Source organism: Mirounga angustirostris, unplaced genomic scaffold, assembly GCF_029215605.1.
Source record: "Mirounga angustirostris isolate CCGP_5_RB_7025 unplaced genomic scaffold, mMirAng1.0.hap1 SCAF_8, whole genome shotgun sequence".
NCBI lineage: Eukaryota > Metazoa > Chordata > Mammalia > Carnivora > Phocidae > Mirounga > Mirounga angustirostris.
In genome coordinates, this window is record NW_026991716.1 from 2,673,605 (window position 1) to 2,697,159 (window position 23,555).

The window sequence follows — 23,555 nt, forward strand, 5'->3', positions numbered from 1 at the left end:
TCTGCTTGTGCTCTCTCCCTGACAAACAAATAAGTAAAATTAAAAATAAATAAGGAATAAATAATAATAAATAAATAAAATTTAAAAGTACATATTTTGCCTTCTCCTTGCCCTCAGGATAAATTCCTTATCTTGATAAATAAAGTTATTTACAAGTTGGCACAAACCTATCTTTCAAAATGTTTTAATTTTTTTGTGTGTGCATGTCATACATGCAAAGAAAGTATTAAAATGTACAGGAAATGGGTACCTTTCCAGCCTCTTTTCCTGCTGCCCCAGTTCCTTTCTCTGTGCCGATCCAAGCCTGGTTCTACCGCATGAGACTGCTTTCGTCAAGTATACCGGGCACCTTCTGCAACTTTTAATCTTGCACAGCCTGAACCCTTGGCCCTGTATTTCCTTCTTCACAAGGTCAAATTTGTTTCTCCTTTGAGACTAAGCTTTGCTGTGATCTGGTCAGGGAGAGCCTCCTCCAACTTCTCCTCCAGAGTTCATTGCTTGGCTTCCACGCCGCTCACACATTTTCTTCTTAATTTCTGGGGTAGCACTTCTTCTGTTTTATTGTAATTACGAGTTTAGATTGGTCTCTCTGACTAGATGTTAGTTCCTTGAGAAATGAGGATAAAGGTTTATCTGGGAATCCTTAGGGGTTCACATTTTGCTTGGCAAATGAGTAAACAGTAAATGCCTTTTGAGTTATTGAGATGAAATTTTAGAAGGCAGGGATGGAATTGGACATTGCCCTCAACGATGATGACGTTTTATTGGCAGCTGAAATATCGGCCAGGCCTTGACCTGTGTTCTGTTATTTAATCTCACAGCAAACCTGCAACGTGACGATCGTCCTCATATTGCAGACAAGGTAATGCAGTGACTGAAAACTTAATTTGTCCGGATTTCACATAGCTAAAAAAAAAAAGACAGAGTCAAGATTTTAACCTGGGTCTCTCGCTCCACCTGCTCTTTCTATTCACATCAAGTTTCTTCTCGTGAACAATGACAAGAATAGAGAGTAAAATTAAGACAGGAAATGTTAAACTGCGATTACGCTGGAGATGAGCCGACCATGATAATGAAACAAATTTAAAATATCGACAGCTATAAAGACGCTGCAAAAATAAATGTGGGAACCACTGAGAGATATATATGTTATAGACAAATGTAGGTGGCATAAATTACTGATTTCTGGAATTAATAATTTAAGAACCCTGCTCCACCCTGGAGAAGCAGATGGAGGCCATGGTTTTGGGTTGAGCACCAGCCCTGGGCTCTGTGTTGCCTACATTAGCCTCTGACACTTCAAGTCTAGAAAGCGTGGGATCATTTTATGGTGCAGTTACAAAGATCTGTGATGTATGGCATTATTAACAGCCACAGTTATACAATTTCAATGTCAGATTCCATATGTAAGCATGTATAATTAATGTCATATGCAATTCATGTACTTGCGCTGAATACAGTACTGAACACAAACTATAGGTCAAATCCCTTCTTTGAGGCTCTGGAAGGATCTAGAAATCTAGCTATGGTCTAATGTAGGTTAATGTAAGCTCTCAGCTCTCGAAAATGCTTAAAAAATACTTATTTCGGGTGCCTGGGTGGCTCAGTTGTTTAAGTGTCTGCCTTCGGCTCAGGTCATGATCCCAGGGTCCTGGGATCGAGCCCCGCATCGGGCTCCCTGCTCCGTGGGAAGCCTGCTTCTCCTTCGCCCACTCCCCCTGCTTGTGTTCCCTCTCTCGCTGTGTCTCTCTCTGTCAAATAAATAATTAAAAGCTTTAAAAAAAAATACTTCTTTCATTTGATTTCAAATATGGGGCTGGAGCGGAGTATAGCTGCTAGTCCTGCTTGGCTGAGCCCCTCGCCGTCCCCAGTACCACTGGCCCCAGGCCTTCTTTCCAACAGAAACATATTTGTATTCACATAACCTTCCTTATACTTCCTTGGCTTTGGAGGAGATGGACCCCATTGTCAGGTCCAAATAAAGAATTATGATTGACCAAATCAATCACAGTGGTCCTACTCTGGGAAATAATTGGATTAGGTGAGTGTGTGAAGCAAATCTAGCCAGTGTGGGGGAGATCCACTGGGAGCATATAGGAGAAGTTGTCCTCAACAAAAGGTACCAAAAAGAGGCCTGTCTGCTTTTTGTTTTCTCCGGGACTTTAAGATTGTGAGAGTTTGAGGAACTGCAGGGAAACCAGTTGCAGTATGAGATCTGTTAAGTTGAGAAGGACAGAGAGCAAAGAATTGTTTAGAATGTGGGTCCTGGTGGATCCACTGAATTAACCAGGCATGTAGCTTCCCTACCCTCCTTACTTATTATGTGTGATAATAAAGCCACTTTTTTAAGCCAGTGAATGTTACAGTTTCAGTTGTGGATCTATTGCTGAATTTCCCATTACCGGGGATGGATCTTTAGAGGTAGATCTCATATAAGTTTTGTAATAAGTTTTGTATAAGCATTATGTTCTAAATCCTCCTGATCACTGGCATTAGGAAATCTCAAAAGCAACCACATAAATGGTGTGAAAAATGTCAGTCTGGTGTGCATTTCGTTCACTAAGCTTTCCCTTTCATCTCATCAGACTAGACAGTCTCTTCACTTAGGAGGAGGCCTACTTCTCAGCCACTAGCTTGGGCCCAGCTCCAGCTCCTGAGCACAGAAGCCTCCAAGCTGTACTCAGGGATCTAGAAGGCCCCCGCCGGACAGTCCTCCGCTGCTCTCCCATTTAAACATCAGGGTTAGAGTGGCCCGGAGTCACAGACCTGGGATGCCTACCTACACCACAAGCTAGGCCTTTTTCCTGATGCTCCCAGGCACTTGTCTCAATTCTTCATGCAGCAGACTTTTAGTGGAAAATTAGTCCTTGTAGACACTGAAGGTGCTGCCCCCAAGGAATATACAATCCAGCGAGGAAGACCGCTGAGCCAACAGCAGTTTACAACACGATGCCACAGTTGATGGGTGTGCTCTGCACCTAGGAATATAGGGGGGAAAAAACCCCAAACTGGGTAAGAATTAGTCCCAGTAGGTTTGCAAGAGCGTTTCCTTACTCCATCTGTTCATGCTGGTCCCTGATTCCCGGTTTCCTTCAGTTCTCCAACAGCTAAGCCGTAAAAAAGCCATCATCTGGGGCTTGGCGGGTCCTTCACCACGAGACCAATGACCTGAGGTTGGCAGGATATTGAACTCATGAGTCTTCAAGATCCACCACAAATCTTTACATTCTCTCAGCTGGGAAACTGGAGAGCAGAAAAACCGGAAGGGCGCCAGGTGCACATGAGCCACATCCAGGAATTGGGTGGTACAAAAATGCACACGCCTCATAAAGACTAATTAATGATGCTTTAGAAGATGTTGTTATCAGCAGGGCCGGTGGCGCAATGGATAACGCGTCTGACTACGGATCAGAAGATTCCAGGTTCGACTCCTGGCTGGCTCGGGATCTCCACTTATTTTGGGGGGAAGTGGGGGTGGCCAACGTGGCTCAAATAATCCTTCTGAAGCTGTTTTATTATGAGGAGGGCCTCATAAAAGTTGCATTATAACTCTTGTTCCATCACCACACCCCTGAGAAGGATGGAGGGAAGATGAGGTGTGGTTGGGAAAGACATACAAAGGAGTAAAACAAGAATCTGGCACAAATTGACTAACAATATCTTCTATACCAGCCCATTTTGCATGAAAAAGCTCCCGTTCAAGAACGCTTGCCTCTTTGCTAATGCTCTCTTGAGAACTAACAGAAGCCTCAGAGAATCCTGCTTCATTTCCTCCAGGGTTCAGCTGTCCAAGTGCACACCAAAACAATCGACAGCGATCCCATAACCGACAGAGAAGCTGCTGAAGGATGAGGGCAGAACGCGGGAATCACGGATCCGGAGGACAAACCTCCCGGAGGCAGAAGCGGCTGGTAGGCGATGAGCCCTTCACACAGCGACAGGGACGACCTGGATCTCGTGGGTACCAAGGGACCAGGGCACGGGCTGGGCTCGGCTGGGAGGGCGTGGCGGCCCAAAGTGCAACGGGGCTCCCCCCGCAGGTGTCCGCAGGGCAGCCACCCCACGCGGCGCCGTGCCACCCCTCCGGCTCCGCGCACCCCTCGGGCTCCGCGCCTCCAAAGTGACAGGTCCCGGTGGCTCCCGCTGCGAGCGCTCGTCCCCACCGGGGGTCACGGACGCACACGCGACTGGGCCAGCTGACAGAAGAAGGGCAGAGACCAGATCCTGGCCGGTTCACGGACGAATTTTTCTCTCCTAGTTTGAGACCGATGGTGGAAGAGTGCGGGAGGAGGCCGAGAGAATGCAGCATCAGGAAAGAGAAAAGGGTCTGGGGTCAGTGGTTCCTTCCATCCTGGCTGTGCTGTGGCCTTGTAGAATAATGTAGCCCAGGGCGCCTGGGTGGCTCAGTTGGTTAGGCGACTGCCTTCAGCTCAGGTCATGATCCTGGAGTCCCTGGATCGAGTCCCACATTGGGCTCCCTGCTTGGCAGGGAGTCTGCTTCTCCCTCTGACCCTCCCCCCTCTCATGTGTTCTCTCTCTCAAATAAATAAATAAATAAAATCCTAAAAAAAAAAAAATAATGTAGCCCAAAATTTGCCTTTTAAAGTTTGGAAGAGGAGATACATTCCTGGAGGCAAAACTCAGATGCCACCAACACCATCGCCCAGGGAGCCCCGCCAGTGACAACCACTATTAAGAGCACTGGTGAGTCCCCCGCAGAAAGGAAGTATTTAGGAATCTGCACTGGCACTGCCTTCCTACTTTCAAACTCATTGGTACCAGACCTCCGGGTGTACTCACGCTGCGTTCTGCTTTGGGAATTCCTAACAAGGTCATAACTATCTCCAGGTCCCAGATCAGTAGCAAGGTCATGGCTATCTCCAGGTCCCAGATCAGTAACAAGGTCATGGCTATCTCCAGGTCCCAGATCAGTAACAAGGTCATGGCTATCTCCAGGTCCAGATCACTAGTGAGGTCATGGCTATCTCCAGGTCCCAGATCACTAGCAAGGTCATGGCTATCTCCAGGTCCCAGATCAGTAACGAGGTCATGGCTATCTCCAGGTCCCAGATCAGTAACGAGGTCATGGCTATCTCCAGGTCCCAGATCAGTAACGAGGTCATGGCTATCTCCAGGTCCCAGATCAGTAACGAGGTCATGGCTATCTCCAGGTCCCAGATCACTAGCAAGGTCATGGCTATCTCCAGGTCCCAGATCACTAGCAAGGTCATGGCTATCTCCAGGTCCCAGATCACTAGCAAGGTCATGGCTATCTCCAGGTCCCAGATCACTAGCAAGGTCATGGCTATCTCCAGGTCCCAGATCACTAGCAAGGTCATGGCTATCTGCAGGTCCCAGATCAGTAACAAGGTCATGGCTATCTCCAGGTCCCAGATCAGTAACAAGGTCATGGCTATCTCCAGGTCCCAGATCACTAGCAAGGTCATGGCTATCTGCAGGTCCCAGATCAGTAGTAACAAGGTCATGGATGTTAGCAGCGCACTGTAACCAATAGAACTTTAAGAAAACCAGCACCTTAATCAGATCTCTCAAGCGGTTCCCTGAATGGTGAATAATAATCCACATTCTAGAGTGACTCCACCTTCCCCTTCAAATTCATTTAGAAGCTTAGAAGACTTTATTACCTTTTATTTTTAGCCTAAAACTTCAGTCACCATGAAACTGCAGTAGGAAAGTTCAAATGTCATCTGCCTAGCGTGATGGCCCCAGTTACATTACAACGCACCCTGTCACCCTATAGCCTGACCTACTTCCTGCTTTGTCTCCACACTACCTGAGTGACCCTCGGAGGCTGACTGACAGCAAACTTTCTTCTTCTTCTTTCTCCCAGACTGTCAGGTTGACCACCGCCAACAAACATGCACCTTCTGCCCCTTTGCTCCCGGCTTCTTGCCCAGTTCCCAGTCTGCACTCCACCTGTTTTTCCAAAAGGGGCGTATTTTCATTTTCCTGAAATGTGCATCAACTTCAGACTGCAGTCCCAAACCTGCTGTTTGTAAAAGGGACTGTGGGAGTCTATGTTTTCTTAACGTCTCTATTGATTGGAGTCATTTTGTTCTTGAAATAGTAAGTCAATTGATGTTTTGTACATAGGATAATAAACTCACTTTGAACCCCTACATTGGGATCTTCAGACAGGAAGAGGAAAGTTCCACCCATCACCCTGCTGGACTGAGTTGTTGCATCAAACCTGAGCCCTAATTTCTCCTCCCAGGTGCCGCGCTGCCTTAGGGAATGCCGTTTCTCCGCATCAGTACCTCCCTGTATAATTCAATATGAGATCAGATTTTGAAGGGGTTTCTCACCCAAGGGCCATGGGGTCAGTGCCACCTAGCAGCAATCCCTGGGTCCCAGGAGGCACGCTGACCCCCCAGCCCCAAGCCTAGGAGCACGCAGTAGGCCCTCAAATGAGGATTTGTGGAGTGAATGAAGGTGTCTGACTCCAACAGAGTGACTATTCAGATTCTCTGCCTGGACCACTCTGATATGCTCTGACCCTCCTCCTGGCCTTTGCACTCAGCTCTTAGTTCTGGCCCCTGTTGGAGTGGTGCTGAGATGCGAATTCAGTTACGGTCCACACTAAATTCATTCACCAGCAAACTTAGCTAAAGAGACTGTCCAAATACTTTATTCTGGCGTCCACTCATGAAGATGGCTGGCCTGTCCAACAGCTTCACTCCTGGAATTTTATCCCATGTGGACTCTAGAAAAAGTAAGTCATTCTTAATTTACCTTCAAAACCTGTTCTTTCATCTTTCTCATTTTCTTATTTTCTGAGATTTCGCAAATTCCCTTGAGTAAAGCAGCTGGATGACCTCTCATCCTTAAAACATAAGGCGCCTGGGTGGTGCAGTCAGTTAAGTGACTGCCTCTTGGTTTAGGCTCAGGTTGGGATCTCAAGGTTGTGGTCTCACGGTCGTGACATCGAGCCCCATGTCAGTATCAGGCTCCCGGCTCAGCGTGCAATCTGCTTGAGATTCTCTCTCCTTCTCCCTCTGCCCCCCTACTCATGCCCTCTCTCTTGAATAAATAAATCTTAAAAAAAGAAATAGTTGTGAGTACTGCCTTGAGTGAAGGTGGAAAGAGAAAGAGAACAATAAATTGAGAAAACTCCGATTTTCTTTCCCCTTCTTGTCTGGTTTGACAGCCAGTGCCCAGAAAGAAGCACAGAAGGTTTTCTGTATATATTTCTTCTGAATGGAACAAAACCCAGCTTCCAGTCAAAGCCTCAGATTCCGTTTTGGGGCAGAGAGAGTGAAAGCTGAAGATCCCAGACTACCATACTCAGATTCCCCCTAATGCAGTCAAAGCCAGAACCCTGGATGATCATGCAGGCCACTAGGAAAAGCCAATGACTTCTATTTCTTAGAAATTCATCATGGCAATTGCCTTCTCACTGAATCAGTAAGAGCTCCAAAAGGCGTACCGTATGATTGCAAAGCAGAAACGAGTATTCAAAAATGTCACGGGTGGTGTTATCTTGCTTCCTTCCAGGCTGTGCCCACTTACCTTGTCCATTCCAGAAAACCAGAGGGCCTCACAGCTGCCGTGTTGCCTTAGTTTAAGTAGGGTTCCTCCTTGAATTTACCCTGTGGAAGAACGACCCAGAGGAAAGCTTTTCCCCTCCGTGTCACTAAGGTCTGAAGAGGCGAGAGCTGAGAATAGCATCATCCTAACTCTAGACACTGAGAGGGTTGAGAGTGGCAACCTGTCCAGAAGCTTATCTTCTAGAGGAAATATGGGAAATAATTAATATCCTTCCCAAGACAGAATTTTATAAAGAAGATGGAGAGAGAGAGAGAGAGAGAGAGAGAGAGAGGGAGAGGGAGACAGGGAGGGCCTTGATTCCGCTAGAGAGGTCCGGGAAGGGCTCTCTCCGGCAGTGACATTGGAGTAATGGCCTCAGGGATGAAAGAGCCAGCTGGGTCCAGTCTGGAGCAAGAGCGGAAGGAAGACTGGAAAGGCGGCCGCTAGGACACGGGCCTCCATTGGACAGCAGGGAGACAGCTCCTCAGCACAACCAAATACGAGATTTTTCTTTTCCTCAGTGCTCCAGACGGGACTTCATAGTCCCAAAGCCGTCTTGGGTCTCTGAGGATCCACTCCGCTCCCAGAAGGCCCTTGCCGGGACCGCATGTCGGGCTCGTGGTGTCCCTAAGGCTTAGGCCTCAAGGCGAACAAGGGGAAAAGCTCAGCGTGGGATGAGCTCAGCCCACTGTGGCTCATGACCTTCCGGCCCTCGCACCCCCGCTCAGACTGTCACTCGATTCTGTCAGCCGGTGGGGAAGGCACTGCCTTCCGGCCCTTCCGGCTGGGCATTTACAGTGTGATCCGGTCAGTCTGCAGCTCACTGGCTCCCTAGAGAAAAATCTGTCTTGGGGCACAGATATGGCCTTGGAAGAGGTCCTCATTGGTTCTGTTTATAATGTAGTAGGCCATCCGGAGGAACTTGTTCTGGGTGTCATTAAAAAGCGGGCGCACTAGGCAATGGGCCCCCGCGGGGGGTGATGACCACCTGTAAGTGCCTGCCACCCCCACCCCGGCCCTGATCTGCCTGCGGGGTTTTCTCGCGGAACCCTGGTAGGTGTCAGAACCCTCGGTTCCGTCGCTCTCGGGTTTTGTGTAATCTCTCCGAGCCGCCCCGTGCAGAGGCCTCGGGTCCACACATTCTCACCTGGATCTCACGTCTCCAGGTGTCAGGCTTTCCCCTTTCTTATTTCCCAGGCTAAACCTTCGCATAAATCTCAGTCTCCAGGAGCTGAGAGCCTCTCCTGCCACCGCTGAAACCGGCTCGGGAATGGGTGTCCGCGCTGACCCCCTGGAACTGGCGGCGCGCAGCCCCCCAGACCGAAATGCCCCTCCCGGCGCGGCTGGGGACGCCTTCTCTGTCCCCGGGCTCCCCGTCCTGCCCGGGTTTCGTCCCCTCGGCTCTTCCCCGCCTTCCTCCACCTCTTACAGCCCATCACTCGCGGTGGGAGCCAAGTCACTGCCTCCCCGTCCTGTGTGCGCCCATAAAGAAAAAAAAAAAACCCAAAAGATCCAAGGCCCGTTATTATCCAGATTTAAACCTGCTGTCCCGGGGAAAAGCCCCGCGGCTGCCATCGGGTCGTGGAGCCCGCGCCGCCGGCCGGGGACAGCAGGGCGCAGAAGCGGGCACAGGGCGGGCTGGCGCGCCGCGGCCTCTCCCGGCCAAGTGCGCGCCCTCTGCGGCCCCGCTCCAGCCGCCCCGCGCGCTCCGAGGCCCTTCGGGTTTGATTCAAAGGATCAACAGGCCTCGGCCCCCGCCCCCCAACACCTGCCACAGCCGTGCGGGCTCGCTTCCCGCGGGTTCCCTCCTCGTCTCCATCCCGCTCGGTTGGGCATCCTGCGCGCGGATGCAGCCGTGCTTCCCGGCGCCCTTCTGCGAGAGCGCGTCGTGGGTCTTGCTGCGTCGGCCCACTTTCCCGACGGTGGACGCGGACCTCGGAAGTGGGAAAAGGCGCCTCGGCAGGCAGTTTCCGTAGTGTAGTGGTTATCACGCTCGCCTAACACGCGAGAGGTCCCCGGTTCGAAACCGGGCGGAAACAGCCGGTTTCTTTTGCCTCCACAGCCCAGCACGGTCCCCACCGCCTGCTCCCGGAGGCCGCAGCTGCGCGGAGCCCGCGGTCCCCCTCCCAGGAGCCCCCGGCCTCCCGACCGCCGCCCTGCGGGGACGTGCGCGCTCCTCTCCCGGAAAGCGTGCGACGGGAAGTTTGGGCGGCACCAGATCTTTCTCTTGGCGACTTTCTTCCCCTTCCCTCCCGCAGCCGACCGGGTGACCGCCGCGCCCTTGCCCGGGGCCGTCTGGAGAAGAGGCGCTCTGCGCTGAGTCCTGCTCTGCGTTAATGGCCTTGACTTGCTCCGTGTTCTTGGTCCTGTTCTGCGTTAATGGCCTTGACTTGCTCCGTGTTCTTGGTCCTGCTCTGCGTTAATGGCCTTGACTTGCTCCGTGTTCTTGGTCCTGCTCTGCGTTAATGGCCTTGACTTGCTCCGTGTTCTTGGTCCTGCTCTGCGTTAATGGCCTTGACTTGCTCCGTGTTCTTGGTCCTGTTCTGCGTTAATGGCCTTGACTTGCTCTGTGTTCTTGGCCACCAGAAACAGTGAATAACGAAGAGGAGACCCGCGCATCGCCTCCTGGAAGGAAAATCGGAAGAGCCCCCGAGCGTGGCCGGGGAATTAGCTCAGGTGGTAGAGCGCTCGCTTAGCATGCGAGAGGTGGTGGGATCGATGCCCACATTCTCCAGATTTTGTCCGCCCTCGGCTCCCTAACCCCCTCAGGAATATGAGAAAGCGGCGGGCGTTTTCAACACAGTAGCGTTTTGGCCGTTTCTTTGAATTTTGACGTATGGGAATGGACAAGACAGGGCTAGTGACGGCCCTACAAAACGTAGGTATGTAGACTGCCAGTTTATAGTAAGTCTAGTTTCTTCGGAGAAGATGGGATCCCAAAGGATGCATACCCACTTGCTGTTTTTCTCCACGTGTCCCCCTGCAGCTTGGCCCTAAATTCAACACAGTCCCCGAAAGTGCAAACCACATAAATCAGATAGAAGAGTTCAGTAAAGCTCAAGAAGGATAAACCCAAAGAAAGATCACGTCTGGACACATCACAATCAAACTGCTAAAAATTAAAGAAAAGAAATTGAAAGCTGCCAGAGGAAAATGAAAAGGTGTTGCGTGTTTGTGGATTTATCAGAAACCACAGAAGCTAGAAAGAAATGGAGGAATTTTTTTTTTAAATGTTGAAAGAAAATAATTGTCAACCTGAAATTTTTATCTGTAGCAAAAATATCCTTCAGACATAAAGGTGAAATAATACATTCTCACCTGAAAGCACACTGAGAAAACTCATTTGTAGCAGAACACCTCTAAAAAAAAGATTTTAGACTGAAGAGAATTGATAGGAAATTTGGAACATCAGAAACGAAGGAACAATAGCAGAATAGGAAATATCTGGGTAGATACAATAGACTATTATTCCCTGGAGTTCTTTAAAGTTTTTTACTATTTTTTTAAGTAAGCTCTTGATGACTGACAGCAAAAATTATAGCACATCATCTAAATATACTATATACACAACACAAAGGGGTTAGAATAAAGGGACCTAAATGGTGATAAGGTTTCTATATTTGACTTGAATGGTATAACACTCATTCTAAAATAGACTGTAAAATGTTAATTGTGTGTATGGTAATACATACACCAATCACTATTAGTAATCTAGACTAATTGCTAAATAACTATACAAAGAGATCTAGTAAAAAAAAGATAAATTAATATAGGATATTAAATATGTTTTAAAAAGCCAAAAGGAAGTAGGAAGACAGAAATAGAAGAATGAAAAATAGAGGGAACAGACCATAAACAAAGTAAAAATAATAGATTTATATACAAACATACCCATGATAGTGTTAAATGTAACTAGTATAAATCTAGTTGTAGATTTATCATCAGCTACATACTAGAGATAGTCAGACTATATTAAAAATAAAACATGGCCCAAATATGTGCTGACTATAAGAAACTCACCTCAAATATAATGGCTTAAGTAGAGTAAAAGTAAAAAAATGGGGAAAATTAAATCAGGAAGGAAAAAAAAGTGAATGTTTGTATCAGACAAAGCAGATTTCAAAGCAATTTTCCACATAGAGAGATGTTATTATTTGGTATCTATTCACCAAATAGATGGAACTGTCTTAAATGTGCACACATCTGGCCACAGAGCTCCAAAACTCAAACAAAAGTTAATAAACCTAAAAAAAAAAAGTAAAGTAAAAAATCCACAATTATAGTTGCAGGTGTTAACACTTCTCTCTGTTGGGGCGCCTGGGTGGCTCAGTCGGTTAAGCGTCCGACCTTCCGCCTGGGACCCAGCCCCGCAACAGGCTTCCTGCTCAGTGGCCAGGCCTCTCCTTCTCCATCTGCCCCTCCCTGTCCTCATGGTCTCTCTCAAATAAATAAAGTCCTAAAAAAAACCAAACAAAAAAACCCCCAAAAAACCCACTTCTCTCTATTAGTTGATAAATTTAGTAGACAACAAATCAGCAAATATATTGAAGAACTAAACACCACCATCCACCAACTGACCTTACAGAACAAAATTACAATGCAGGCAAGAAAGAACGACCAAAGATTGAGAGAAAAGCAAGATCATATCGAAACTAAAAAATCAAGAATGCCAGTGTGCAAAAGAGAGTGATGTTATTAAAAACGATATTTTAGAATAAGTTATTTATCTGTAAAGGCCAGGGAGACAAAGCAGTGAACGTGGGAATGGATCATTTCTTGTCCATATTTCCTCCCATCTCTTGAGGTCTGCAGTTATCAGATTCCTCCTGAATCACCTGAACCTAGCACAGTGCCTGGCAAAGAACATGAATGGAAACGAAGTAATAGATTCAAAAGAATTGCACAAGAACAATGTTCGGTAATTATCAAGTCACTGGATGTGGGATTTGAAGGAGGACAATGAGTCAATATTGACTTGGAAGTCTAAGCCCAAAAGGCCAGCACACAGGAGGTTGAAAGTTAGATATTTCTGTATCGATGAATGAGCTACTGCGGGGAACAGAGACGCCTTGAGTTGGAGCAGAGAAAGAGCTTACATTCTGGAGCCTAAAAATCTGCTTCATGGGTCAGGTTTTGCCACTTAGCAGCTCTGGGGGCCATAGGAGCAATACTTAGTATCTGAACCTCCATTATATCTGGGAAGTGAGATTTTGATGAATAGTTTTGTTGTCAAAATCCAATTGGACCGTATGAGATAATCTCCATAAATCTCTCAGTATAATTAATGGTACCTGACAAGACAAAGCAAACAGCAAAATTTCTATTAAGTTCAGCTTGTATGTTTTGTAGGGAGAATGTCTCCAGTCATGTAGATGTAAGTGGGGATAAAACAGACTAAGGCAGAGAAGTTTGGGCTGTAGACAAATGTGAGGATTATTTATTCGCTCATTCAGTCCGCCAATTAGTGAACTATTAACTAAGCATCTCCCATGTTTATTTTCAACAAAGGAGACCACAGAAGGTGTAAGACCACCTGAGATCTCTGAGGGCAGGAAAAGCCACATCATTAGGACACCAGAGCAGCAGAAGACAGGCATACCTGCCCCCAGCCCCGCAGCGCAGACGGACCTACCGTCGGGTGAATCCCGGAAAGGCTTGGATTTCACTGATCGTGGGCGTGAAATCCTTCGGGTGCAGCATTGGCTTATATGGAGTGATTCTCAAATAGCATCGATTGTGTTCCTTAAACGCTGGAAACTAACAAAACAGCGGTGCTGGGAAAATAATATTTGATATTTTACTTTAAATGGGGGGACCTAGAGCAAGTCGCCCTCTTAGCGCAGTAGGCAGCGCGTCAGTCTCATAATCTGAAGGTCCTGAGTTCGAGCCTCAGAGAGGGCAGGCTGGACTTTTTTTTACAGTCGGCAGGGCGTAAGGTTACTTCGGTTAAAAGACAGTAACAGAAAGTAAAATTACCAAACACTGCCTGATAAGAATTTTTGAAGACTGGTGCAGTATTTGCAGAGGATGGTTAAATCAGTTTTGTAGTTCGCTGGGCTTCCCGGTAGTCTCAGGAAAATGAAGGTGAAGAAATTTAGATTGTGCTATGCTGTATTTTTGGTCTTCCTCTCTGTCTTGTGGAAGAAGCAGGGGAAATCTCTCTTCCCACTTCCTTCTCTGAAGGTCGCCCAACCACAGTTAAGAGGTGAGAGAAGTAGAAAATCATTTATTCTTTTAATCATCCAACATATATTTCTTTTTTTTTTTTTTTTTGAGCCAACATATATTTCTTGAGCCCATAGAATGTGCTCAAGGTTCTGGGTGCAGTCACTAAAGAGTGAAAACAAGGCAAAAATTCCCTCCCTCCTGGAGCTACATCCTAGTTGGGAGGTGTAAGGGAAACGGACAAGAAGCAGATATGAAAAATGCATAAGAAACTAGCGATAATGTTTACTGTGGGGTGATCATTAGCCAGTCGAGGGGGTCAGGAGGGCGGAAGCGGCTCCGTCAGCTTTCTGGAAAGTCAGGAGAGTTGTCACCCTGGAGATACTTTTCCTTCCTTCTTGCTTGCTGAGATCCTTGTGCCCGAAGCTTTTCTAACACGGTCACTAGAGTAATTTTTACCTACCAAGGCAACTGGAGGGAATGAGAGCTATTTGCACGTAAGCTGAGTGGGCTTAGTTGGATAAATAGTGCTACCCGATAAATCCTGAACATGTTTCTTGCTACGGAAAAGGAGAAGTGAGGGCTTCTCTGGGTAGATTGGCTCAGGAACTGATCAGCAGGCATCAGCTACGGCTGCGGTTGTCTTTTTCCTGTGGAATCGATGCTCATTAGAGGCTTGAGGAACGGATTTGCAGATGGAGGTTAGAATCCACCAGGGTTCTCTGCTTGGACAGAGCAGGCCTCCCCTCTAAGTTTTCCCAGGGTTCCCAGGTAAGGAAAGAGCCCCAGATGGGCTGGAAAAATTGACTGTTCTTGGGAAAAGCAGGAAGCCCAGCTGTAGAAGGACATAATCTGAGCATTTAGCAGGGTCTCAGTACACACATGAGGGCTGAAGCTCAGGATGGTTAGGCAGCGAATCTGACCGGAATGTCCATGGTGGAGAGAAACGATCTTGATTTCGTTCTGCGGTTTGAAAGGTAAATGCACCCGAGTTGTTCTCTCTTGAGCTCAGGCGAGAAAGGAAGAAAAGAAATGTTAAGGTTTTCTTTCATGATGGAGAAAAGCCTTTCCCCACCATTTCTGACTCAAAATCTCAGAATTTCTGACAGATAATTAGAATGAGAAGGGATTCTGACCCCTGGAGCATCAGCACTTTTGTTGCTGATCTTTCCTGATTACTTTTAAATTTCTTTAAAATTAAATGCTGAGTAAAAGCCAGTTTCAATGTTCTCTTAAAAATTCTTCCTCCCCCCTCCTTCCCCTATCTTATCCTTGTCCCAGGATCCTAGGGTCTCCCTATGCCAATTTTATCTTTCTCTGGAAGTTAGGGAGAAGGATCAAGCCCTCCCCAGTGACCTGGGCCACATTGGGAGGGGATGATGGTGCAGATGTGAGGTCCAGAGAGGCTGCCCCACATTCTCCTCCTAGATGGCCATATTTCTAAGTCAGGTAACAATCACAACCCTGTTTTTATAGTGAGAACCTCTGGGAAAGCCCTGTCATTTCAACTGGGTCTCCCACCCAGTTGGGACCTTTCACTTTGTCTTCTGTCATTCAAGATAGTGAAATTGTTTCAGAACTAGATCATTCTCATGGTGATATACTGTAGGTCTCCCTTTCCCCCCACACACCCTGACAGAATTCCTAGTTTTTCACTCTGCTTTTGCCAGAGTCACCTTTGAGATGATCTGCCCTTAGTCGGGTCCTCTTCAATGGCAGGGAAGTAACCCTATGGTACCAGGTTAGACCCATACAACTAGTTGGGGCACATGCCTAGAGTGACCATAAGTCAAGAAGAGGGTTAAAGCATGGGAATTGGGTCAGATGTTAGAATGCTTTCTTTGCACTCAAAGCTGGTGGGAAAGACACCTGTTTTCTCCGGTTATGACCCTTCATTCCTTCTTCATAGGCAACTGTGATCCCCAAAGCTTTTCTCCTGAACTCAACTCCAGGAAATATTGGACCTTTTTTAAAAATGGCAATTTATACATTTCTGGTTCTTATCTTATTTCACACACAAGGCAGCTCAGGCTTAGATTTTGACCAATACTCTCTGTCATTTGGCTATAGACAAAGAAGGAAAGCCTGAAAAGAGCTGTGAAGAGAGTGATCATCATCTGCACTGGGCCGTTTTGGGCATTTCCAACTCGAGAGTCACAATTTTTGGCTAGTGAGAAGGTGGACCTCCTACTCCTGTTTTCTGGACAGAGAGATCCTGGTGAGGAGAAGGCCTCCCCATGACTTTGTAAACGAGATTTATGGGGACACAAAGAAGGCCGGTGAGGGTCACCTAGAGAGACAGGATGCAAAAGAGAATTTGTTGGTCTGAGGTCTCTGAGTAGCATGGAGGGATCACATAGACCCAGACCCCAGACTGTCAGAAAGAAAAAAAAAAGATTGTGAAACTAGGGGAATTCTTAGAGAAAAGCCATGAAAGAAGAATAGAAGTAAGATCTTCAGGTAGTTCTTCTTTAAGGAGATTCCTTACCCACCTGCCAGGACCCATTCATTCTTTCATTCATATAACAGATACTTGTAAATGAGTGGATTTATTCTTCCATTCATCAGACATTAATCCAAAATCCCTTCTGTTTCAAAACTTCTAAGTGCCTTTGACTCCTTCTCCCTCAGATCTCTACACCTAGTGTCTTGACAAATACTGTAAATCCTTCCTACACAACCTCTCCAGAATCTTTCTCTTTCTTCTCATTCATGTATCCCTTCATCCATTCTGTGGTGTTCGTGGAGGATGTATGCTATGCCAGGCACCGACGATACAGAAAGACTCACAATACTGATAATCTCGAGAGTTAATAGGATAAACCCCAACCCTTTCATAGCTCTATAACTTCTTTCCCTTCTCTTCAATTCTAGTTTCCCCATTTCCAACCTCTTTGGCATTCCAAATTAAAAACCTTTCCCAAAATTGTTACTTTGATTGTATAAACCACCTGCCTGGAATTTTTCAAAGGTTAAGTGTCCACAACCCCTTCTCCTCAACATATCTCTCCGTGTCTATTACACACACACACACACACACACACACACTGCTCCAATTGAACAGGTATATTTCTTAACACAAGAAACCCTACATACACCCTACGTTCACTCCTCATCTGCACCCCTCCATGTCCATTTTGTATTTCTTCACTCTGATGTGATTTCTCCTCTTATTTCCTGTAGCTCTATTTGTTTTTTGGGGATTGTTTGGCTTGGGGGTTTTGTTTGTAATTGTTTTTCTGCTCTCTCTCATGGTATGGATACGGAACCGCTCCATGACAGGCCTTAGCAAGAATTCAACACAGACAGATTCCCCTCAGAAAGTGAGTTTCTGTAGTGTAGTGGTTATCACGCTCGCCTAACACGCGAGAGGTCCCCGGTTCGAAACCGGGCGGAAACAGTTGGCTTCTTTTGCCTTCGGGGAGAAATCACCTCCCTCTTCTGTTCCAGGCAGCTCCAGCTGAAAGGAAAGAGTCATAATCCCCCGTTTGTTGTTGCTGTGTTTTTGTTTTTGTCTTTAAGAAACAGATAACCATCCTGAGCTAACTATGCCACCTTGGCTGGAATGTTCTGGGTGAGTCCTCCCTCCCACCCCAGGATGTGTCCTCTTCTAGTCCTGCCGAGTCTGAATCGTGCAATTTGGGGGATGCTAGAGTTTTCCCAGAGCTGCTCTCTCCTCCTTTCTCTGGTATAGGAATAGGTACTCATTGCTCTCTGGCCCTGGTCATGTTGGAGAAGGTACGCCCTGATTTCATATTAAAGGCTTTGACTTTCCCCGTATTTGGGGCTGCTCAGAATAGTGAACAATGAAGTGGAGACGAGAAAGGCAAAAACCTGGAGAAGGAACCAGAGAGGACAGGGGAATTAGCTCAGGTGGTAGAGCGCTCGCTTAGCATGTGAGAGGTAGTGGGATCGACGCCCACATTCTCCAGATTTTACCATTTCCACCCAAATCTCCAACTCACAACCCTGCACCTTCCAGCCTATTGAATGAATTGAGAAAATATTAGACACTTTGAACACAGTCATTTGGATGTTTCTTTCTCATATGACCTCTGGGCAAGTTCAAAGGCAGGCCTTCGCTCACTCTACCTGCACTGGGTAAACAGATCTACCATCAATTTATCATTTGTTTTCTGTTTCTGCAGAGGAGCTGTGATCCCAAGGGAAATACCCAGTTGCTCTCTTTCTCCATTTCTCCTGCAGTTTGGCCTTCCATGCGGCTCAGTCCTGGAGAAGCGCTGGGCTGAGCGGGGAAGTAAGGGGCCAAATTTCTTGTCAGGGGACTGAGTCTTGTCAGGTGACCAGAAAATATTGGGGAAGACACATGGAAAGCAAACACATAAAGTTATTTATGAACTCTTGACCACACTCTCGAGCTGTGAGCAAGTGTCTCTAACCCTAAACAACATAGCACAGACTTTGAGAACTGCAGTGGTAGACCACTGTCCACGTCCACACTGGCCGTGGGGCTGCACACGTTCCAGAGATCTCCGAAACGTATTGTAAAGACTTTGAAAATGGAATGGATGAAACCACAACTTAGAAGGCTGCTTGGTACTGGGAACATGAAAACAAGGCAAAGCGCCTACAAAAACAAAACTGGCGGCATTTTCCATAAGATTTGAGTGAGATCATACAAATGGCCAGGTTATAGTCCAAAACCATTTGGCATATGAAGAACCAAGAAAGTCCTAAATCACTGGGAAGAGAGAATCGACAGATACCAATTCTGGGATGGCACAGATGTTGGAAACATCTGGTAAGCACTTTAAAGCTGTGATGATTAAATGCTCCAAGAATTCGGGGCGAGAATTCTTTGAAATGAATTGTTAGAAAATCTTAGCAGATCATCTGAAGTTGTAAATCCAAATTGAAATTTCAGCACTGGAAAATGTATTAACCAAAATTATGAACCAAAGCACTGGATTGTCTCAGTAGCAGGAGATGACTGAGAAAAGTTCAGTGAATACGAAGATAGAACAATAGTAACGACCCTATCTAAACGACAGAGAGAAAAGTGTTAAAAGATGGACAGAGCCTCCAGGGACAAATAGGAAAATAACAAAGAAATGTTATTTACATCATTGGAGACCCAGAAGAGGAGAAAGAGGTTCTTGAAAAAAAGAAAATTGAATTCTTAATGGCTGAAAAATTCCCAAATTTGGCAAAAGACGTAAGTCAGATTCAAGAAGTCCAGCAAACCTCAAGCAGGATTTACCTGAATAAATCCACACCCAGACATATCACAATTATGCTCCTGGAAACAATAGGGGGAAAAAATCCTTGAATGACTGAATGATTATGCATTTCTCATCAGAAACCATAAGGGCCATAAAGAAATGACACATCATTTACTAAATGCTGAAAGAAAAGACCCGTTAACCCCAGAAGGCTAAATAGAGCAAAACTATCCTTCGGACATAAAGGTGAAAGAAATGCATCCTCATTTGAAGGTAAAACAGAGGATCCATTGTTAGCAAAAGTAGTAAAAAAGAGTTAGTCAAATTGTGAGACAACAAAAATGATACCCTAAGGAAACTTAGATTCTAAGAATGAACGAACAAGATAGAGATAGGAAATATCTGGGTAAATGTGATACACTGTTATTCTCTCTTGAGTTCTTTAAAGTATGGTTGATGATTGAAAGTGAAAATTACAACGTTGTCTGATGGTTTTCTCCTTGTAGCTACACGTACTATACACACATAACATAAAGAGGTTAGGGCAGAAGGATTAAAGGGTGGTGAGGTGGGGCGCCTGGGTGGCTCAGTCGGTCAAGGGCCTGACTTTGGCTCAGGTCCCCATCTCAGGGTTCTGGGATCAGGCCCATCCCCCACTGGTCAGCCTCTGTGCTCAGCAGGAAGTCTGCTTGCTCCTCCCCCCGCTTGTGCTCTTTGTGTGTCTCTCTCGAGTAAATAAATAGAATCTTTAAAAAAAAAAAAAGGTGGTGACATTTCTTTCTTTAACTGGAATGATAACTTAATGATTCTAAGTATACTGTGAAATGTTCAGTATGCGCATCACTAGAGAACTGTGACAAATCACTGACAACATTTAAGCCAAAAATAGGAAGAGGAACAAAAAAGAATGAAAAACAAAGGGAACAAACCACTAATAAATTATTAGGCAGTGAATTGATAGACAAACCTATCAAAATATAATAAAATTAAATGTAAATAATCTAAACATAACAATTAAAAATCAGAGATTGTCAGAATAAAAAATAGATACTCTCATTATAAAAAACTTCAAATACAATTACATGTGAGATTAAAAGTTATGTATAAGATTGAAAGTAAAGAACAGGAAGAGATACACCACGCAAGCATCAATCCAAAAAAGCTGAAATGGCTATATTAATATCAGACAAAGCAGATTTCAAAGCAAAGAAAGTTTCCAAGTATAAGGAGAAATGTTACATAATTATAAGGTGTCAGCTCACCAAAGAAATAACTGTGTATTCCCTAAATGTGTATGCCCTGGCCACAGAGCTTCAAAACTCATAAACAAAAGCTAATAAATCTGAAAAGAAAAATAAAAAGTCCATAGTTATAGTTGCGGACTCAACACTTCTCATTAATTGATAGATCTAGTAGAGGACATATCAGCAGACATACTGAAGAATAGAACACCTTCCACCAATGGATCTAATTGACCTTATAAAGCAAAAGCACAAGACAGATATGTTGCCGGGACCCTGGGTTCTGGGGCCTTGACCCAGCCAGACTTGAAGGAGTTGCCAAACCTGAAGGACTTGCCAAAGGTTCTTGGTCCTGTCACGAGAAGGAATTCAAGGACAGACACACAGCACATCGGATAAACAACACAAGTGGGAAAGTTTATTAAAGTGAAAAGTACACTCTGGTGATATGAGAGCTGGAGGGGGCAGAGAGAGAGGAAGGGAGAGAAAGAGGAGGGGCAGTGAGAGGAAGGGAGAGAGCTGTGTGCATTGGGGGTTGGGGTTTCTATATTATTGACGGTTGTTAACTAGGGGGCAGAATATTTATTACTTGGGGCTGGAAGCAGGTTTTCTTCCTCACTTGCTCATGGCTTTCCTGTCGTGGCGCCACCATCTTGGGCCTGTCTGGTGGGATCCGGCCTCTCGTGGATGCTGCCAGGACAGGCCTCTGACCTTGCCCACAGCTGGCCATGGCCGCCTCCTTGCTGGCCTCCAGGCATCCTGTTAGAGCCTCCCTAACTGCCTAACTAACAGAAGGGCCAAAGTGTTGAGAGGAATGCAAGATATCAAAACTAAGAAACAGGAGTGGTCAAAGTGTGGAAGAGTGATAGTAATGAAACTGAGATTTTAGAAAGAGTTATTTACCTGTAAATGTCAGGGAGACTGCAAATGGTGGAACCAAAAGGGATCATTTCTTGTCCATATTTATCCTTCCATCTCCTGAGGTCTGAAGCGGTCAGATCGCTCTCTCCCATCTCCCAGCCTCAACCTAGTTCAATTTTCTAGACTTTCCCTGATTTTGGATCTAGTGGACACGCTCTGTCCTGATCCTGGTACCACCACCTTGATCCTGGGGACACACAGAGCCATTCTGAATGAGTCTCGGGGATACATGCAGAGAAATGGGACCCATCACCGTGTACCCTAGTCTACCCCTCCCTGGACCTCACTGCACTGTGTTCAGACAGCATGATCCCACAAGCCTGTAAGGTCCATTTGAAGTACCAGTGACACTCTTCCCTTCAGGCCTGCACACATTTCTTCTGTTCTTCTATCATTAATGCAGACATTTAAAAGTACTTAGCACTAGGCAATAAGCATCCTGCCCCCACGGCTCTTACACTCTCACGGGGAAGGTGGCTGAGCAACAGGCACTCACAACTTGGTAAATGCCACAAAATGGATGTTTTCCTGGATCTCTGGGAGTTGTGGAAAGAACACAACCCAACCTCAGAAAACTGGGAGAGACATCAGGGACAAGATGCCTCCCCCAAAATGGTTTTGGGTCTAACAAGTAGCTGGCCGAAGAGCAGTGAAAGTTTGGGCAATCTGTATGAAGCATCTCCTTAAGTCCCGCCCCTGGAGTCAAGTGTGAGAAAAAAGAGGAAGTAGGAGTGAAGAACGAAGGGGTAGGGGGGCAGAGGCTGGGGCCTGAGTTGCCCTGAAAGGCTTTACCTGCCCTGCTCAGGCCAAGGACAGCCCTCTGCAAGTAAGCATGTGCATAACTAGAAAAACTCACCTGAGGAACTAGTTATGCTTGAGGAATCTCTGGACGTCTTGGCAAATGTAAGAAGATGGGAAAGCCCACCGTTTCTGTTTTTCACATTGCTCCCGATTTCAGTGACCTTCTGGAGTCTCATGTCTTTTAAATCCCCTTCTCATCTGCATCTCCCAGGCCAAGAGATCAGAAGCACAAAACCACAGCTGACCACTCTGCACCCTGTCAAGATCAACGAGCATGCGTTATTCGACTTTCTTAATCTCTTAGGATTTTTAGAACACAGCATTTTTTATGAAGTGGGGAGGACAAAAAGCGCACGTGGCCCGTACGGGGATCGAACCCGCGACCTTGGCGTTATTAGCACCACGCTCTAACCAACTGAGCTAACCGGCCCGCCGACGCCCCACACTTCCCATCCTTAGCTACATATCAGAGATCAATATTATTCCAATCACTTTGAAAGGGAGTTTTCTCTTCGAATTCATCTTGGAGCTTGGAAGAAGTCAAGATCCCCGGTTCATTCTAAACCCGAAATTTCAGTTAAAATACAGTGTTACCCAAGGAAAGTTCAAATATCATCTGCTTGGTGTTTCATGACCCTGGGTTTTCGTGAGCACGTTATTTAAAAGACATCCTCGCCACCCTTCATCCTTCCTCTGGCCCGTTTCTTTCCCTCCTCCCTGCTTTGCTTCCAGAGCTCACTCCCACTGAGTGACTGGCGGAAGTCGAAGTGACCGCCCCTTGCCCTCCCCCTGTTCCTCTACACGTGGCCTCTTGCACAGTTCCCACCGGGTTCTCCACCCATTTTCCCTTAGAGGCAGAATTTTATCTCTACCCGCCTTTTTACCTAATGCGGGAAAGCACGCCCCTATTTCTATGTGCAAAAGTCACTTTTGGCAAAGACGTCCCACTGCCGTCTTTGTGTCTGCATTTCTTCGTGAAACAAGGTAAGTCCATTGACACCTTGAGCACGGAAAGGCTCCGCCTGTAAGTTGGGGCTCACCGCCCTTAGAGTGAGGGGCACGCGCGCAGGGCGCTCCGCGGATCTCGCGGTGGGAAGAGGGGGACCCCCTCTGCCCCAGAGAGAAGGCCTAACGTCCGCGCCGCCTGCCGCGTTTCCTCCGGGCTGGCCGCTCCTCCCGCCCCGGGATTCCGTGCGATTCCCTCGGGGAGCGTCGGGGCCTCGGGTAACGGGCGGGGCGGCGGCCGGGCGTCGGGGCATCGGGTAACGGGCGGGGCGGCGCCGGGCGTCGGGGCCTCGGGTAACGGGCGGGGCGGCGTCGGGCCCTCGGGGCCTCGGGTAACGGGCGGGGCGGCGGCCGGGCGACGGGGCCCCGGGGCCTCGGGTAACGGGCGGGGCGGCGCCGGGGCCTCGGGGCCTCGGGTAACGGGCAGGGCGGCGGCCGGGCGTCGGGGCCTCGGGTAACGGGCGGGGCGGCGTCGGGGCGTCGGGGCGTCGGGGCCTCGGGTAACGGGCGGGGCGGCGTCGGGGCTTCGGGGCCTCGGGGCCTCGGGTAACGGGCGGGGCGGCGTCGGGGCGTCGGGGCCTCGGGTAACGGGCGGGGCGGCGTCGGGGCTTCGGGGCGTCGGGGCGTCGGGGCCTCGGGTAACGGGCGGGGCGGCGGCCGGGCGTCGGGGCCTCGGGTAACGGGCGGGGCG

At 47.3% G+C, this 23,555-nt stretch overlaps 6 non-coding genes across 6 annotated transcripts; 5 read left to right on the forward strand and 1 right to left on the reverse strand.

Annotated features, from left to right (window-relative positions):
• The first annotated feature begins 3,370 nt into the window (after positions 1-3,370).
• TRNAR-ACG (transfer RNA arginine (anticodon ACG)) lies at positions 3,371-3,443 on the forward strand. Its single transcript has one exon. It is a non-coding gene; the product is annotated as a tRNA-Arg (tRNA).
• A 6,071-nt stretch (positions 3,444-9,514) lies between these two features.
• Positions 9,515-9,587, forward strand: TRNAV-AAC (transfer RNA valine (anticodon AAC)). Its single transcript has one exon. It is a non-coding gene; the product is annotated as a tRNA-Val (tRNA).
• Positions 9,588-10,209: 622 nt separating this feature from the next.
• On the forward strand, positions 10,210-10,282 carry TRNAA-AGC (transfer RNA alanine (anticodon AGC)). The gene has a single exon. It is a non-coding gene; the product is annotated as a tRNA-Ala (tRNA).
• Positions 10,283-13,376: 3,094 nt separating this feature from the next.
• TRNAM-CAU (transfer RNA methionine (anticodon CAU)) lies at positions 13,377-13,449 on the forward strand. The gene has a single exon. It is a non-coding gene; the product is annotated as a tRNA-Met (tRNA).
• Positions 13,450-17,040: 3,591 nt separating this feature from the next.
• Positions 17,041-17,113, forward strand: TRNAV-AAC (transfer RNA valine (anticodon AAC)). Its single transcript has one exon. It is a non-coding gene; the product is annotated as a tRNA-Val (tRNA).
• A 5,102-nt stretch (positions 17,114-22,215) lies between these two features.
• On the reverse strand, positions 22,216-22,289 carry TRNAI-AAU (transfer RNA isoleucine (anticodon AAU)). The gene has a single exon. It is a non-coding gene; the product is annotated as a tRNA-Ile (tRNA).
• Positions 22,290-23,555: the final 1,266 nt, after the last annotated feature.